Source organism: Mytilus californianus, unplaced genomic scaffold (assembly GCF_021869535.1).
Source record: "Mytilus californianus isolate M0D057914Y unplaced genomic scaffold, xbMytCali1.0.p SCAF_4, whole genome shotgun sequence".
NCBI classification, from domain to species: domain Eukaryota; kingdom Metazoa; phylum Mollusca; class Bivalvia; order Mytilida; family Mytilidae; genus Mytilus; species Mytilus californianus.
The window spans coordinates 121,899,618-121,918,599 of record NW_026262690.1 but is presented as its reverse complement, the minus strand read 5'-3'; the positions used below and the strand labels follow the sequence as shown (position 1 = coordinate 121,918,599).

At 32.8% G+C, this 18,982-nt stretch overlaps 1 long non-coding RNA gene across 2 annotated transcripts; it reads left to right on the top strand.

Annotated features, from left to right (window-relative positions):
* Positions 1–7,586: 7,586 nt before the first annotated feature.
* LOC127739282 (uncharacterized) lies at positions 7,587–18,035 on the top strand. Of its 2 annotated transcripts, XR_008000380.1 has the most exons (4): positions 7,587–7,612; positions 10,521–10,655; positions 15,436–15,491; positions 16,923–18,035. It is a non-coding gene; the product is annotated as an uncharacterized LOC127739282 (long non-coding RNA). The 2 variants fall into 2 exon arrangements; XR_008000379.1 differs by lacking the exon at positions 10,521–10,655 and having other exon boundaries at positions 7,592–7,612.
* Positions 18,036–18,982: the final 947 nt, after the last annotated feature.

The following is an 18,982-nucleotide window of genomic DNA, read 5'->3' as shown; positions in this document are numbered from 1 at the left end:
TGGAAAATGTTGTTTGTGCTGTAATTAGACCCCTCTACCAAGAAATTTGTTTTGCATGCACACGTATAAAAATTGCGGTTTTTATTCAACACAATCATAGGTTTGAACGTTGTTTTCAATTTAGACTTGTTTATATATATATATATATATAAACAAGTCTAAATTGAAAACAACGTTCAAACCTATGATTGTGTTGAATATATATATAAACAAGTCTAAATTGAAAACAACGTTCAAACCTATGATTGTGTTGAATAAAAACCGCAATTTTTATACGTGTGCATGCAAAACAAATTTCTTGGTAGAGGGGTCTAAATACAGCACAAACAACATTTTCCAAAAGACCAAATGAGTGAAAAAGTATATTTTAACAAAACGCATTTGACTAGCAGGTCGAACAACTGATGTTCTTAAACCCTGCTGACTGCCATGGGCGATTGCCAAATAAACGGATCACAAGATGTAACAAAATAGATCTTATTATTAATTTATTACCAAACAGAAAAAAAATAAACTTGCGGAAAAGATGGTATACCGCAAACATGATTTGCAAAAATTTATACACCATATCCGGATTTCGACAATTAATGTCTCTTCAGTGATGTTAGGAATCGAAACGGTATTTGGAAGGCCATATAATTTACCTCAATTTAGGAGACTCTTGAATTTTGAAAGAGTCAAAATAGGATGAACGGATCATATAAACCCAAGGCAAATATAATACAAGCCCAAACATTTATACAACCAATATATATATATATATATATATATATATATATATATATATATATATATATATATCAACAATGAAATTTGGTTGTATAAATGGTGTCACTTTATTTGTAATTGTCAAACTAGTATAACAATACTATTGTCTAAATCTACAGAATATGATCATCCTTTAAGTAACAGAAATAATCAAAGAGCTGAAAGCTCTGAGGAAAAATGACGCCATTGTCTCTAATATTGGGATATTTTTGATGCAAGTCTTAATTTTCACATAATTTACCTACTGAATCTTATGAGACTTTTCAGCTCATGGTATGTAGGCTGACTGACAATAGAATAGATATGAATTGTTTTCAATGTCTATGGCTTTTTTATTTGTTTGTCAAGATAATATATGTATGAAGTGAAGATGACTACTGGTTGTTCTTTTGTACAAAGAACTAGCTCAAGACTACCTGAACGATCTACAATATTCAAAGTAATATGTGAATTTGTTTCTTGCAATTTCATTATTCTTAGTCAAGGATACATTAACAGACTATCCCCTTCTTTGTAGAATTAATTAACAAAATGATTATGTAGAGCCTGTAGTAAGCAAGCTCTTATACCCCACATAGTCCTTATTTAAGAGATAAGTTACAAGTGACCTAGTGACCTTGTTATTTCTGTTACCTGAAGCATGATCCATTTCTGTAGATTTAGACAATAGTATTGTTATACTAGTTTTACAATTACAAACATAGGGACAACATTTATACAACCAAATTTTATTGTTGATATATATATATATATATATATATATATATATATATATATATATATATATATATAAACTGAAATCTTAAAATGACAACATAAATTATTGCAGAATTTTTTTTTTCAAATGATTTAATGTTTGTTAGTCATTTATTTCAAACAATTTACCCGTACTAAAATAAGGAGATGTGGTATGATTGCCAATGAGAAAACAGTCTGATAACTTTCCACCAGAGTCCAAATAATGTGGCTGTTGGCAGTTATAAGTCACTTTACAGACCTCAATAATCAACAAAATGGTTCATTGTTTTCAGGCACCATAGGAAAAAGAGGAGTTGTGGCTTGGTGGCTTACAAGAAAATATAAGAAATATAATAATAATAATATAAATAAGAAAATAAGAGAGACAAAAAAATCATTGGACTAAATATAAAGTGCTCCATTACTAATCCTTAGAGGAGCTGCTGATCTATACTCAGAAAAGAAAGATGTTGAGGACTTACTTTGTCTGCTGTGCTTGAATTATAAAACAACCCATCAGCTTTCTTTACATGAATATTTGCTAAGACAGACGATTAAACATGTCTGTTTACATTATAAGTTTTATAAACAATTATTTGTTGTTATGACTTGTGTTTGCATGGAAATATAATGAAGATAACATTGATTTTTACCGTAAAAAATTGAATACACAATATTCCAGAGATGTACACACCAGACACATCCTACTTTTGTAACGATGGATGGTAACGTGTAGCCACTTATATAACAGTAAATGCAATTGGATAAGCTACCCGAAACAATAAATAATTTGCATATTCATGGCCGGACACGCAATTGTGTCAGCTTTTGTTTTGATGGAAAAAATGTAAACATTGGAATCCGCCATCTTGTCGTAGGAAACAAACTTATTTTCAATCTTGGATTAAAGGACATTGCGCACATTGCCAGCATATCATGCATAATCAGTCATGTAAAAATATATCTTTTAATTTGTTTTCTACACTTACTATTCTACGTTTAAGTTAATTTAATGTTTTAATTTCAAACAGAACAGAAAATCGTTCTCAAAGACGACGAAGAAAGATATATAGGTGGCGCTGTTTATGGGCGTAAACATTTTACATACGGGTAGTTTTTGTGTCGACAGATTGACCTCTATCTGTCAGAATCAGGCGTTTGCCGTTCAACTGTCTGCAGCTATAACTTTGTAAACAAAATACATACGCACCGCGTGGGTGTAACCGTATTACTAATTTTCGATTCTTAAAAACTTCGTAAATCTTGATAAAGAGCATTATCTTTTGTATGGTTATCAAGATGATTCCGATTATTATTTTTTGAATGATTTTAAAGTTCAACTGACAAGAAAGGTTGACATTCTTTCAAGAACTATTTTGTCTAGCGATTGGTTATCATTGGTATGCAAAAAGTCCAAAACCATAAGAAAACGGATCTATTTATATTCTGATTTTTTTACGGATTGTAAAGACATGCACATAAAAGCGAAAGCTCGTATAGATATGAAAAATATACCAAATGGATAGCTCAAAATACCATTTAATAACAATAAACATTTGGACAGGTTAAGAATGTAATTCTGTATAGTACATAAGTATGTAAAATACGGAACCGAGTACGGAAAGCGGCTTGGAAGCGGTAAATGACTTCTGGTCAGCGGTATAGGAAAATTGACTGCGTCATTTTCCAACAATGTCACTAAGACACTTGTAACTTATCTCTTAAATAAGGTCTATGTGGGGTATAAGAGCTTGCTTACTGCAGGCTATTCATCATCATTTTGTTAAATAATTCTACAATGAAGGGGATAGTCTGTTAATGTATTCTTGACTAAGAATAATGATATTGCAAGAAACAAATTCACACATATATATATATATATATTGACAAACAAATAAAAAAAGCCATAGACATTGAAAACAATTCATATCTATTCTGTTGTCAGTCAGCCTACATACCACGAGCTGAAAAGTCTCATAAGATTCAGTAGGTAAATTATGTGAAAATCAAGACTTGCATCAAAAATATCCCAATATTAGAGACAATGGCGTCATTTTTCCTCAGAGCTTTCAGCTCTTTGATTTTATATATCCTTGGCTTTCAAATATACGGTTTTGAGCGTTCCTATATTAAAACAACATGTTATAAATTTCATTCATCCGAAGCGCTTTTCTAGATTTACCTTCATCAGGAACGCTGAAAGCCTACTATTTGAAAGCCAAGGATGATAATGTTTAAGAAAGCTAATGAAGGTAAATCCAGAAAAGTGCTTTGGAAACAGTTTTGTAACGTGTTTTCATTTTTTTCAAAGCGATGTTAACGCGATTTGATTAAGAGCAATTTTCCTTTGCCACAATTTAAGAAGTCAACGTGCACAAAAAACTTTATAAATCAAACAAAATCAACTTGTCCACATATACTGCTCGAATTGTCGTAGATATTTTTTTTAATTTCAGCGATACGATTTAGTAAGGATTTTAAAACAATAAGCCACAATAAAAATAAATCGAGCTGTTTGGCGGCTAAGAAAAATGCCTCCAACTCCCATAACGTCATATTGAAAACATCATTTCAGAAAGCCTTCTACCAAGGGCGCTACATAGTTTATAAAATTGAAATCATCTCCGAAAATTTCATGGTCACCGTTCTGCAATATCTATATCACAGATATCTTCTATTTGCCGCAGCCATTATCCTATCTTTTTCTCAATTATGACATCACCGAATGCAAATCATCGCCAGTTTGTACTTGTCACCATCAATATGATGTATTCAACCTGCAGAACACTGACTGCTTACTCTTCCGGACCAGATGAATGCATTAACGGTTTTAATGGGGTTAGAAAAATTCGATTTTGTCATCAGCAAAATAAAACAACTAAATTTGTATTCTTTTCAAACGGTTTTGTTTGGGATGTATAAATACACATCCACGTTCATCTTCTATATAGAGATTACTTTATCTATATATAACATTATACACATTTATTAAAAGGTTAACTCCTAACTGTCCTACTGCCTGTCGAAACTTTTATTTTGGCATTGCACAAGTCATGTCTTCTTTGACTGTCCATGACGTTAAAACACTAAATCCCTGGGATGTGTTTTAGTTGATGTTAGTCTCTGATGCATGATTTTTTATTATTAATTGTTTTTGGCTCTTAACTAGCTTTCAGTTACTGCGAGTACTCTCAAATCGTACTTTCTTTTTAGTTTGACCTGCTGATACAATTTATAATGCATTTTTGTTATTTGATGTTTACTTATTTTGTGTTATATCACTTGTCACTATTTTTAATATATACACCTGTATGACGATAAATTTTCACTTCTGTCCTCGTACTTTGAAAAACTAAATTATTCATTTTGTAATGATATTTCCGTACTCCATGTATACCTTACAACAATTTAGTTTTATTTCCCTGTGTACCTCATCTTATTTGGCGGTATTTTGTCCAGGGTTATGGTTGTCTTTCTGATATTGTTTTACGTCTCACCCCCCCCCCCTCTTTTTCAATTAATTTTGTATTTACATTGTGTCATAGATTAAATGTACACGTTCATTGTAGGATAATATGTTTTGTTAATATGTCTTTTGATTGAGTTAAGCCATTTCAGTTGATATTTTATAGTGTGTCTTTTTATGATGTGATGTTACACTATTGTGTCAGGTTAGGGTGAAGGTTGACGCCTGTTAAACGTTAAAACCCGCTGCATTTTTTTTGCACCCGTCCTAAGTGAGGAACCTGTTGTTCAGTGGTTGTCGTATGTTGATGTGGTTCATAAGTGTTTCTTGTTTCTCGTTTTTTATATAGATTAGACAGTTGGTTTTCCTGTTTGAATGGTTTAACACTAGTCATTTCTGGCCCTTTATAGCTTGCTGTTCGGTTTGAGCCAAGGCTCCGTGTTGAAGGCTGTACTTTGACCTATAATGGTTTACTTTTACAAATTGTGACTTGGATGGAGAGATTTCTCATCGGCACTCATACCACATCTTCTTATATCTATTTAGAGTTGTGCTACTCGATCCTTTCTCTTTATGGTCTATCTACGGTAGTATGTGTCTTTATATTTTGCTGGTTTGTGAGCCCGTACCAGATAACAGCTTTGATTCAAGTTAGTTTGCCTTGAAGTGGTCACATCAACTTGAGCACATGTTCACTGTTTTGTAAACTTTATACGATCACAAAAAATTTTGTCTTTGACCATAGTCTTGCCTGACTTTACTTTGACATGGTTTTTATTTCCTCCTTGTTGTCATATCCTTTATTTCGTAAGAGGAATGCTGACTTTTTTAAGTTTTTCTCGATAGAAGTGTGAATCTGAACACCATACACTACTCCTGTTAATCTTTTTTGCTATATAAACATCATATTCCAAATAACACTTAATCGGTGAGGTGAAAAACAAGATTATATCAGTCTGAACGAAATATATTTTCTATTTTAAGAAAAAAATTTAAAACACGGTATAAATATTTAGGACATTTAACACCATTCAATTTAATTGGGGAAGTAAACATATTTACCTACATCTATTGTTTTATTCCTTGTAATGTACATCTGTCCTTTACCTTGAAGTTTAACCGAAAAAGAGGATGACTGAATATTAAATTTACTTGATTTTAGCAAGACATGTATATATTTGTCTTTTTAATGTCGTTTGAAATGTTCACATTTGTAAATATTTATCGTCTACTTTTAAAGCTCCGGGAGGATATTGAAATTTGATTTGGCAATGATGTATGAAAAAGAAGTATGCAAACTCTATGATACCAAGTGGAAATTGAATGCACCTCTTTTGCACCAGAATTGATACCGCTTATGTTATTACTATACCTTGGTCGATACGGCGACTGATGAATTATTAGTCCTCAAGGGTTTTACCCACCAAGTATTCTGTACTTCGATACTGGCATTAAGATATGGATATTGTTCTATTGAAAGGTTATTTATCAATAAAGAGACTTTATAAAGGAAGCGAAAGATACCGATTGGATATTCATATATGAAAGACACACTAACAATGCCAATCCAAAAACCGTCGAAATCCGCGTCTGGTGCAGTAAATTTGGTTCCACTAATGTTATGAAATAGTTGTGATTAATGTACTTAAAAAAATATCCCAGTACTCCACAAGATACATAAGATTTAAATGTTATTGAGCCCTGAACATTGACGAAAACAACTTAATTAGATATTGCAAATTTCTCATTTTTAGAAATAATCATATTCTACTCAAAAACTTTTCTTTGAGGACACTCGGAACATGAATGTCAGAATTTGTATTTGAAAAGCAACATGCGCGATAAAAAAAAAGAGCGCTGGAATTCTAAACAACGGAAGTATAGCATATTTAAGGGTAGGAAACACGCTCAAGAAAGAAAAAAAAAGATAACAGTATAAGAATAAGAAACTATGTCCATGAAAAGAAGGGCATACAATCGACAATACACAACGCTCTGATATTTAGATCTCTCCATTACAACCAGTGTAGAAATCGCCGGATTTTTTTAACAGAAAATAGTTGCAATGAGATGTAACAGTAGTTTACCGGTGTTCACAACACGAAAAAATATTTGGAATATGTAAACAGATAAAAAAAATCGTAGAGAATCGTATGAACTCAAAACAGAGCGAGACATGGTTCTTCGACTAAGAGTGTCCTGTATCAGGCATCATACGAATTCAGACTTATATGCTAAATATGCTACAAAAAGGGATGTTTTTCTTTAGGTATCAGAAAATTTGTGAAAATAAATAATATATCGCGAATTGCATAATGATTATGATAAAAGCCGGCACATATTGACGTATATCTCACATCACCTTTTTCATTTATCTGCCAAATTGTAAGAGAAATCTATATATAACCATTTTTCCACGAAGGAATACAAGTATTAGAAAATACGTTGAAAATAATAAAAGAGTGTTTATACCTAGCATCACGTTTTTCATATATCTGTCAAATTGTAAAAAGAATCTATATATAACCTTTTTGCCATGAAGGAATAGATTTCTTAGAACAGTTTTGTTTAAATGCGTATATAATCAAACCTGTCAATAAATCTGCATTATTTAGATCGTAGCGAGGAAGGATCTGACAGGTATGATTTTTTTCTTTGTTTTTATGTAATTTACAAAGTTTACAAATGTAAATTAAGGCACTATATTATTGTGACATAATGCCCTCTAGATGCGTTTTGCTTTTATAAGTTAGGATTCATATCTTTGAAACGTATATACCCTACCTATCATATTCATATTAAGAAGGGTGTTTTCGCTATTAATAATACAGTGACTGATCGATTGAAACAAAAGTAAATTACTGCTTGAAAAAAACCGAAATACAACCCCTTTTTATCGTATTTTTGTTAATATGTTTTATGTTTTATGTTTGTTTTGTTTTTCATCCTACATCACTGAGACATAATAAATCTTTCTTGCATGTGATGTGGCTCTGTACTTATACATCCCGTCATTGTTTGTTTATATATCTGTTTGTTTTAATAGTGAATAGGATAATAACACAACTTTGACTGCTGTACCCCTATTTTTATAAAAAAAAATTGCGGTCGTATATTGGTATCACGTCGTCGTCGTCGTCGGCGTCAGCGTCGTCCGAAGACATTTGGTTTCTGGACAATAACTTTAGTTTAAGTGTATGGATCTCTATGAAATTTAACCAAAAGGTTCAATACCACAAAAGGAAGGTTGGGATTGGTTTTGGGGTTGTTGGTCCCAACCGTTTAGGAATTAGGGGCCAAAACAAGCATTTTTCTAGTTTCAGGACAATAACTTGTGTATAAGTATTTTGATTGCTCTGAAATTGTACCACAAGGTTCAATATCACTAGTAGAAGGTTGGGATTCATTTTGGGGGTAATTGCTCAAACCGTTCAGGAATTAGTGGCCAAAAAGGGTCTTAAACAAGCATTTTTCTAGTTTTCAGACAATAACTTGTGTATAAGTGTATTGATGTCTCATAATTTGTACCACATTTTACAAAAAGAAAATTTCTTCAAAATTAATTTTTTTGGAAGGGGGTAAAAAAAAATTTTTTTTCCTTAAAAGAAAATTATCTTCAAATTTTTTTTTTTTTGGAGGGGGGTAGAACAAATTTTTTTTTTGGGGGGGGGGTAAAAAAATTTTTTCGGGGGGGGGGTCAATTTTTTTTCCTCAAGCTTGAAGAAATTGTCAATTTTCCAAAGAAAAAAATTGCGGGTCACAATTTATTTTGCTAATTCTTTGTATATAGTCGGAAAACAGATTTACTAAGTATTGCGCAACAGCACAGTGTATTGCACAACATCACGAAATCTTCAATTGAATATAAATTCAAATCATACAACCAATTTCAAGTTCTTTGACACGTTTATTCTGTGTCAGAAACCTATAATGTGTCAAATATTCAATTACAATCCAAATTCAGACCTGTATGCAGCTTGAATATTGTTTGATCATTTTTGCCCAACTGTTCAGGATTGGCCCTCTGCGGTCGTATCCAGCTGCGCTCGGCGAAGCAGTTTATTGATATTTTTACCGATTATGTCAATATAATGGAATTTTATACGACTGTCATACAAGTGAGAGGTTTAGCTAGCTATAAAACCAGGATTAATCCACCATTTCCTACATGGGAAAATCCCTGTCAGGAATATGACAGTTGTTGTCCATTCGTTTGATGTGTTTGAGCTTTCGATTTTGCCATCTAATTAGTGACTTTCCGTTTTGAATTTTTCTCGGAGTTCAGTATTTTTGTGATTTTACTTTTTGCTATTTTGTTTACGGTAACAGCGTTTACGTCGATGACATTAGAAAATTTTGAATAAAATCGGATGACATGAAGACGACGTATAAAGAATTGTGCTTTGCCGTTAAACACTAGAATGAAACGCAAAACTAGTCAACTGTACAATATAATTTATATGTTTAGCTTTTCATTCTTTTAAATCATTTAATAAATAGTTTGTGATACATGATATTCTCTCATTTTTCTCACAAAGTCACAATAGCTACGTAAATGATAAAGAAATTAAGATGACTCTTCCAAACCGATTCATTCTACATACATACAAAAGAACCCATTTTCTAACAAACAACTTGACTTTTTCATCGACATGTAAAACATTGAAAAAAAGTAAAAAATCACAAAAATACTGAACTCCGAGGAAAATTCAAAACGGAAAGTTCGTAATCAAATGGCAAAATCAAATTATAAAACACATCAAACGAATGGACAACAACTGTCATATTCCTGACAAAGATAGTTTATGTAATCCATCACACTTCAGTGTGACCACCATCGCATTTTACGCACTTCGGTGTAGCTGTAAACAAGATAGCGTCACATTGCCACCATCACACTACAGCGTGATAAAAAAACGCACTTCAGCTTCAAACCATCACACTTCAGCGTGACCAACGCGGTTCAAAGTCCAACATACATTGTGTAAAACAATAAGAAAATCAGGTGCATGCAAGAATATAAAACACCTTCACAATTCTTATGGAATATCGGTATGTTCCCAATATCGTAACTACAATTTCGTCTTCTTTTCCCAAATTTGACCTTCGGAATAAGACTTATTACCGGGTTTGTATTAAGACGAGCAACACGACGGGTGCCACATGTGGAGCAGAATTTGCTTACCCTTCCGGAGCACCTTTTGGTAGGGTTCTTATTGATCAGTCTTTAGTTTCCTTCCTATGTTGTGTTTTATATATTATTGTTTGTCTGTTTGTCTTTGTCTGTTTTAGCCATGGCGGTTCTACCCTCTGGTATCTTTCGCCATTCTATTTTCACACTCCCCCCGGAGTACATGAGGCCCTCTCTGGTTTTGGGGTTGTTCGTGATGCTCAATCCTAAATTTTGTTTTTGTGCAATTATTTTTCAGTTTGTTGTTTGTGTACAATTCTACACTTGTATGTAGAAATGATTATCATGGAATTTGATATCAGATTATAAATTATTCTGCAGAAAGATAAAAATTAATTAGCTTTTTCTTATCTTTAGTTTTAGAAAGATAATATACTTCATATAAAGACTAAAAATAAAATCGTTTAATGGAGATTTACAAAGTATTAGGTACATTAAGCCAGCTTGTGTTCCGACTTTTAAGTTCAACGAATAGGATGAAACCAAATCAAGGTAACTAAAAAAACTGACGGATTTGCATGCACTCCAAAAAAGAGCGAGAAATAGTGCGTCGAAAAGGTAAGTAAGATCCGCCATGCGAATCTACACTTATTCCTCACAATCAGTATAATAATTGATCACACTATTATGCATATCTTCATTCTCTACCATGCCGCTTCTTAGAGAGTCATATAGTGAACAATCATAGCATTACCTGATCTCAGATTAAGTCTTTTTGCAAACATTTGGAGGTCACTTCTATTTATTGGTTACCTTTACATAACAAAGTAAAATATCGTCTTATCTCGGCTTGTAGTAAATGTTTAACAAATTATTGTTCATTCAGTGCTTTGAACCAATCCTTTACTACTATCAAATAACTTATCATTAACATTTTAAATAAAGAATATGCAAATAGTTAAATTAACTACTTTTTTCTAGTGTAAATAATTCTTTGGATGTTTAGATGAATTACGTACTTTTGATGTTACTTTTGGTTCTGTTGACAGTTTTGACTATTTAAGTATCTACAATGCACTTCTACACAATCTTATCAAACAAGTTTCCTATTTAATTAAACGTTCGTTTAAAAATTAAGATTGCAAATTTATTTGCCGCAACTCATATGAAGCCTTCTTGTGTAATAAAAAAAGGTTAATATGCTAGATATACTTACTGTTCTCTCCCTAATAATTCAAAATTTGGTGACTATGTTGAACGCATCTATCCCATCGAACTCTAGATAAATCATACAACAGATACAGTTAAGTCTGCCTCAGTTCTTGACTTACATATAGAAATTGACAATGAGGTTCGGTTGAAAACAAAAAAAAAAATATGAAAAAAGAGATGATTTCAGCTACCCAATGAACTTTCCATTTTTAAGTAGTAACATTCCAGCAGCGCCTGCATACGGAGTATATATCTCCCAGTTGATACGATACTCCAGGGCTTGTGTTTCCTATCATGATTTCCTTGATAGAGGGTTGCCGCTCACAAAGAAACTATAAAACCAAGAGTTCCAAGTGGTGAAGTTGAAATCATCCCTTCGTAAATTTTACGGACGCCATCACACGTTGATGAACCGTTATGGAATATCCGTTTCACAGATGATAGCGGATATGCAACTTATATCGTTACTACAATCCCGTCCCTTTTTTTCGAATCTGACCTACGGAATTAGACTTATTACCGGGAATGTACTTAAACGAGAAACATGACGGGTGCCACATGTGGAGCAGGATCTGCTTACCCATCCGAAGCACATGAGATCACCCCCAGGTTGTAGGTGGGGATTGTTTCGATCAGTCTTTTATTTTCTATGTTGTGTTTTGTGTACTATCGTTTGTCTGTTGGTCTGTTTCCTTTTTAGCCATGGCGTTGTCAGTTTATTTTTGACTGCATGTCCCTTTGGTATCTTTTGCCTCTCTTTTACTGGTGATGTGATGAGATAAGTAACGCTTTAAGTTCCTCCTTGAGAACATGTATGTACCGTTTGGCAATAAAGTTCATCGACAGGTTGTAGATATTCCTATGGGCTCCAATTGGGTTCATTTAATAGCAGAATTGTTCTGTACAGTTTTGAAAACTGGTGTTATCTTTTAATCTGTTTGTATCGTAAGCATTACAACTGTGATACCTGGAGAGAATCACATCCCTTCGGCAGTAAAAAAGGTTATCCTTGTCAATTAAAATCGGAGTCGAACGCACCTCGTCACGAGGGGGGTTTGAATTCACAATCTCAGAGTTTACAGGCTTTTGGTCACTGTAGAACTACTTGTAACACTCGGACTCCGAGATCCCTAAATTAGTTGAAGGTAATTTAATATTATATCCAGCGTAAAAAATCTAACAATTAAGTATACATCCTTGTTTAAACAAAATCTTATTGACCTTTACAAAACAGTGAGAAGATGAGAAAATACCAATGGTAAACCCAAAACAAGATGTCCGAGAACAGTGAACAACACCTAAAGACTAAAGAAAAAACGACGAAAAGATAATCAAGATTTAAAAAAAAATACTAAAGAGAAAATTAATATTAAGTAACACGAACCCTCATTGAAATTAGAACTTGATTGTAGCTACGACAATTGGAATATACCCTTGCTATCTCTGACACAGACATTGCATAACGGTCGACCAAATCATAATTTTTTTTAACATTTTGAAACTGTCAAAAAAGAGATTCCTATTTATCAAAATTTTAATGTGATCTGTGTTTTGGCAATAATGTTTTTTAGCTGATACACTCTGCGCGAACTATTTCACAAACAGAGACCCACTCTTAAATTGAAAAGAAATCAAGCACGGTTGTAAGGATAAACGACTAAAACTATATTATCGCCTAACGTCGTGCGCGTCATACACTTTATCCACTAATCTAAAAAATGGACTTCCATATTTTGGTTTTCTGACATTCTTGTTTTAGATGAAAGTCGACAATCGCCTCTTTTATGTTACTTGTGTATTTTCAGTAAACAGTGTGTGTGACGGTCGTTATTACATTTTGATTAAACTTTACAGTATCTTAGTATCTAAACTTATTACATTTTTACGTTGTCAGAGATCAAGTATATTCTTTTTGTCATGCTTCTGAATTTAACATACTATTCCGCACTGGACGAAACCTACAAAAGGGGGAAAAATGTAATCAGAGGGCTAATAAAACCATTAGTTCAAGAGAACATCCGTGACCAATAGACAAAAAATTAACACCGATTCAAAAATCACTTCTAGAAAACTAAAGATTAAATAACACGAAGTCGTTCAAGGAGGTGAACTCATGGGCTCACAAAAAGAAACCGTTGCGGTTTCGTTAGCGGAACCCATTGTGATGCTCATGACATGTCAAGTGAGAATCGTAGCATTCGACGATGTTAAGTATTAAATGACACGGAATGAAGGCCTCTTCTGAACATTTGAAGATCCCTACTATTTATTGGTGACCTAAACTACACAAAACCAGTAAAAATGTTTCATCTCGGCCTCCAGTTAGCGTTCTACAGCTAATCTTTCATTGCTTTTAACTAGCTCCCTAACTTCTATCAAATAACTTATCATTAAGTTTTGTAATAAGATATTTGAAAAAAAGCGGAATTTACTTTTTTTATTGTGAAAAAAACTTTGGATGTTTTTAGATGATTAACATGCTTGTGATAGTCCGTATGATTCAGTAGACAGTTTTTACTTTTCAACTCGTTACACTACACTTCCACACAATTTTATCAAAAAAACGTTTTCATATTTACTTAAATTGTCGGTTGGTAAATCTGAATGCAAATATATTTGCTGCAACTCATTCAAAACCTTCTTCTCTAATGAGAAAGGTAAATATGTTGAAAAAAGACCCAGGAAATTTAGATACGATCCAGGTAAACATAATGGCCTTATATTTTTTTAGTAAGGGGTTTTTTGCATGTGAGAGAGCTGTCTACTTATTCCATTATCATGATTATTGTACTATTTCTTTTAGTGTATTTTTATCCTGCCCCCTTCTATGGTTTACTAAGAGTTCTTATATCTTCCTGTATTTGCCTTTTAATAGGTCCGGGACACAGTTATCGTCCTTCTGTCGTTGTCTTTTCGTTGTCAACGAATATAGTCCCTAATACGGACAGTGTTTTACGTTTTGTTCATACACATTACAATTTTATTTCCTTGTATTTTATGCATAATATGGTAATATGGAGTTTAGATTACATGTATAAACAGTTTATAATAATTTTACGTGTAGGTAAATTAATGATCTGATCCAGTTTGAAAAGGTCAAAATTTAGTATGTCTAGATCTTAATCTGTCAGACTATATAACCTAAAATTGTCCTTAAATTGGGTGTTAGTTTTTTTACTTTTATATTATTTTGATATATAATGTGTCCAAAAATTAATACACTACACTGTAAAAGATTTTTTTGGATAGAGCAGGTGCTAATTTTTGTTAAAATATTTTTGTTGTTTTCTATTTTAGATAAATTCACTACGTCATAACTGTTTTCTCGGACCAGTGCTTGTTATATACATGTATGTCTGTCTTGTTTTACTGACGTCATTTTGTCGGGCTGTTCAATATAGTTTTTATAAGAATTCTTCGACTATTTTATAAATTGTTTATCATTTCGGGGCCTTTTATAGCTGACTGTGCGGTATGGGCTTTGCTCATTGTTGAAGGCCGTACGGTGACATATAGTTGTTAATTTCTGTGTCACTTGGTCTCTTGTGGAGAGTTGTCTCATTGGCAATCATACCACATCTTCTTTTTTATATCAATCCTTCAAATAAACTCATTGGTAACCATCCTTATCTTCTTATTTCTTTTATATCCAGTCTTGTTTTCGCACCGTTTGGATTCAAAACTATTTCTGTTTTTTTTTCCAACAGTCATGTCTGTTTAAACCGGATTTGTTTTCTCTCAATCGATTTATTACTTTTGAACAGCGGTAAACTACTGTTGCCTTTATTTAAATTTACTTATAATTATATGTGCTGAAGACCGTACTTTGACCTATAATGGTTTACTTTTACAAATTGTGACTTGGATGGAGAGTTGTCTCATCGGCGCTCATACCATATCTTCGTATATCTATTGATTGGTTTCAATAGGGCTTTGGTGTAAACTTTCTTGATATTTTAAAAATTAAACAAAGCTATGGCGATGATTTAATATTTCAATTGTAACATTGGAAACAAAAATAATAAAAATCAAACTCAGAGATATCAATTTTATGATTGACGATGGATTAAAAAGATTTTTAACGTTTTTCCTTAATGTCTGTAATATGATTTCCTTTCAGCAGAAAATAAAAGTGGTGCCAAGAAGGGGATGATTGGGATCAAAAATGAATCTGAGGTTTGATATACATTTGTGTATACTATTGGTTAAATTATATATGTACTACAACATTAAGTACGACTTAATGTAGCTTGGGTGTCTTACTCCATCTTGGATTTTGAAATAGCAGATGACAACCGGTCTAGATCTTTAATGAAATGTGTAAATTTCAGGAGAAGTATGTGCTTCATGTGTAAGACTTTTCATGTTAATTTAGAACATTTAGTGTTTTATCATATTTACGGGTCATAATTCATTTTGATACACAACACTAGAGGTACGCATAACAGGTCGTTCACGAAACCTAGAGGTACACATAATACTGTGTTCGCGTACCCTAGAGGTACACGTAAAAGTTTGTTCACCTTCCTAGAGGTGCGCTTAACAGTTTGTTCATGTACCCTAGAGGTACGCGTAACTGTTTGTTCGTGCAGCTACAAATGTAACCGCAACAGAAAACCTGTCACCCCTCTACCTGAATAATGGATTATCTGTGTCAACATCATTCCATTATCTCTACAACCTCAAACTACTTGCAACATAAGATAAATGTTTTGTGTCAGGAAAAGTTAAGTAGTCACAAGGAAAAAGTCCCCATGAAATGAGCTCTATAATTATAACGCCAAGAAATTAATATATCCTTTAAGGATGTGTTTTTGATAAGAGAGATAACTCTGTAAAAACTGCTTAATATTTGGCAACAACCGACAGCAAAACGAAGAATACTGTTTTCCATGTCCACAAAATTTAATGTATAACATGAATATAGGTTTAAATCAGTAATTTAACCGACTTTTAAAACTTTAAATCAAGTAATTAAAATGTTTTCTCATCAGCAGCACACATACAGTACACTGCATATGGAGTATATATTTCCCAGTTGGTACGATATTCCAGGGCTTGTGTTTCCTATCATGATTTCCTTGATAGAGGGTTTCTGCTCATAAAGAAGCTATTAAACCAAGAGTTCCAAGTGATGAATTTGAAATCATCCCTTCGTAAATTTTACGGATGACACCACGAGTTGGTTGACCGTTATGAAATATCCGTTTTACGTACGATACGGATATTTTCCTAATGTCGTAAGCACAATCCCGTCCCCTTTTCCCGAATGTGACCTACCAAATTAGACTTAATACCGGGTTTGTAATAAAATGAGCAACACGACCGGTGCCACATGTGGAGCATTATCTGCCAACCCTTCCAGAGCACATGAGAGATCACCCCAGTTTTTTTATGAGGTTCGTGTTGCTCAGTCTTTAGTGCTTTGTGTTGTGTTTGTGTACACGTGATTGTCTGTTGGCCCGTTTTGTTAAGCCATGGTGTTGTCAGTTTTAATTTCCCTTTGATATATTTCGCCTTTCTTTTACAGACACAACAAAAAGGCCTAGTTTGAAAATTCATTGTGTACTCACAGTAATTAATTATGCTCATGCTTATCTTTTCTAGGCATTTGGTAAATATCAAAGTACATTTTGCAAGAAGCTTGAAAGCGAAACTCACCATAAAAGCATGTATCAACAAGAAAGCAAAACAGAGCAGCATAGCTGTAAAACGTTGAACATTAAACTTGAAAATGAATTACAATCATTGAAATTGTCTTTGGAAAAAAAGTTCAAATGAAAATGAGTCCTTACATAAGGTTGTTACTGATTTACACATGAAAATAAAAACTTTAGAAGAACGTGAAAAACAATTGAAAAGTGAAATTTCTAAGTTGCAAAAACGGGAAGAACTAAGTTTAGATTATTACGAAAGCGAAAACAAAAACCTCGCTAACACCGTTCGCCATTTACAACCTTATAAACTTGAAAATGAACAAATGAAAACAACAATAGGAATGCTTCATAAGAACATTCATGAACTCAACATGATGTTAGACGAGGCAAAATTAAAGACAGTTAGCGACGAAAAAGGAATAACGGAATACATTTTAGAATCTGTAGGTATACAGGTTTTCATCTCTGAGGGATTCTAAATTTGAATCTATTTCATTTTATAAAAAAAAATAACATTTTTAAATATTTGTATTTGACTTTATACATTTATCAGCTGAATATTTGTTAGATATATCTTCATCATTAATGCTGTTTTGATGGAGTTCAGGATGTTCGCTAGTCTTGTTTTTGTCTTTTTTTTTTTCTTTTTTTTTTGTCAGATATTCGAAATCCTTTTGTTTTATCAATATGTAGCAACACATCAATAACTGTGCACTCTCATCCCTTCTTTACTTTTCATAATTGTATTACACAAAATGTAAAAAGCAATTTTGAAAATCTTATAAAATCCTCGTTATTTTTCGTACTTTTTGAAAGAAAGAAGGTGCCAATGTTAAATGTACGGAAAATCTAGAGAGAATCATTTCCAAATTGGCTTTTATCTCATAAACAAAGACTCGGACCTTTCAATTTGTTCAGATTTTTAAATTACATATTTTTTAAACTAACATTTTTTTAAAAAGCTTGGTATTTTGAAAATGAGCACGCTACATTATTAACCCTCAAATATTTTGACACATTTAACTTTTGTATAAAATTTCTATTAAATGCATCCATTATTCAAGTATTTGTTTTCTAATTATGTCAAACTTACAACTTAAGTTACCAAATGTAAGGAAGGTTTTTGACTCACCTCGACAAAGTAAAACCAGTGAGTCTTAGGAGTGCTGTTTCCGCGGTTTCGTCGGCGTCAACAAGATATTTATTTCAGTTTATTAGGAACCACGTAGTGTTAGTTCCATTATATTTGGTATGCAGTTGTATTAGCCATTGGCACATCCAAATTCCATGAAGGTAAGGGAACAACTTTTAAACTTCAAAAAGAGAGGGATATGGTGTTTTGTCTGAGTCAGATTTTTTTGATTTTTTTTTTGTTTTTGTTTTTCAACGCTATCAATCAAATTATTTCTTATTATTTCAAAATTTAACACTATAATGTATGTGGAAATAAAGACAACAGTAGTATACCGGTGTTCAAAAGTCACATATCGATTGAGAGAAAACAAATCCGGATTACAAACTAAAACCAAGGAAACACATCAACTATAAGAGGAAAACTATGGAACAACAGGACCACTGAAGTGCAACAAAAGCAAACGCAAACATATATAGAATCGAACTATTTGATAACAACTGACATATTCCTGACTTGGTACAGCACATTTTAAGAAAAAATGGTGAGCTGAACTTGGTTTTATGGCTAGTCAAACCTCCCGCTTATATGACAATGTTAAAAAATATCGCTAAAATGACAACACTACATGGACGTGACAGAAATATAGCACAAACACACGCAAGAATACTCATCACAGAAAAACGCACAAACAAATACTAGTAATATAATAGTCGACACAACATGCAAATCGCAGAACAACAACGAACATTTTCCATCAACGATAAACACCACAAACAGTGACGCACTTTCTTACGTAACGAACATGCAATCTGGAACATTATACAATATTTTCACAATACCAGTTTAAATAATTTTCATGACAATGATGGTATTGA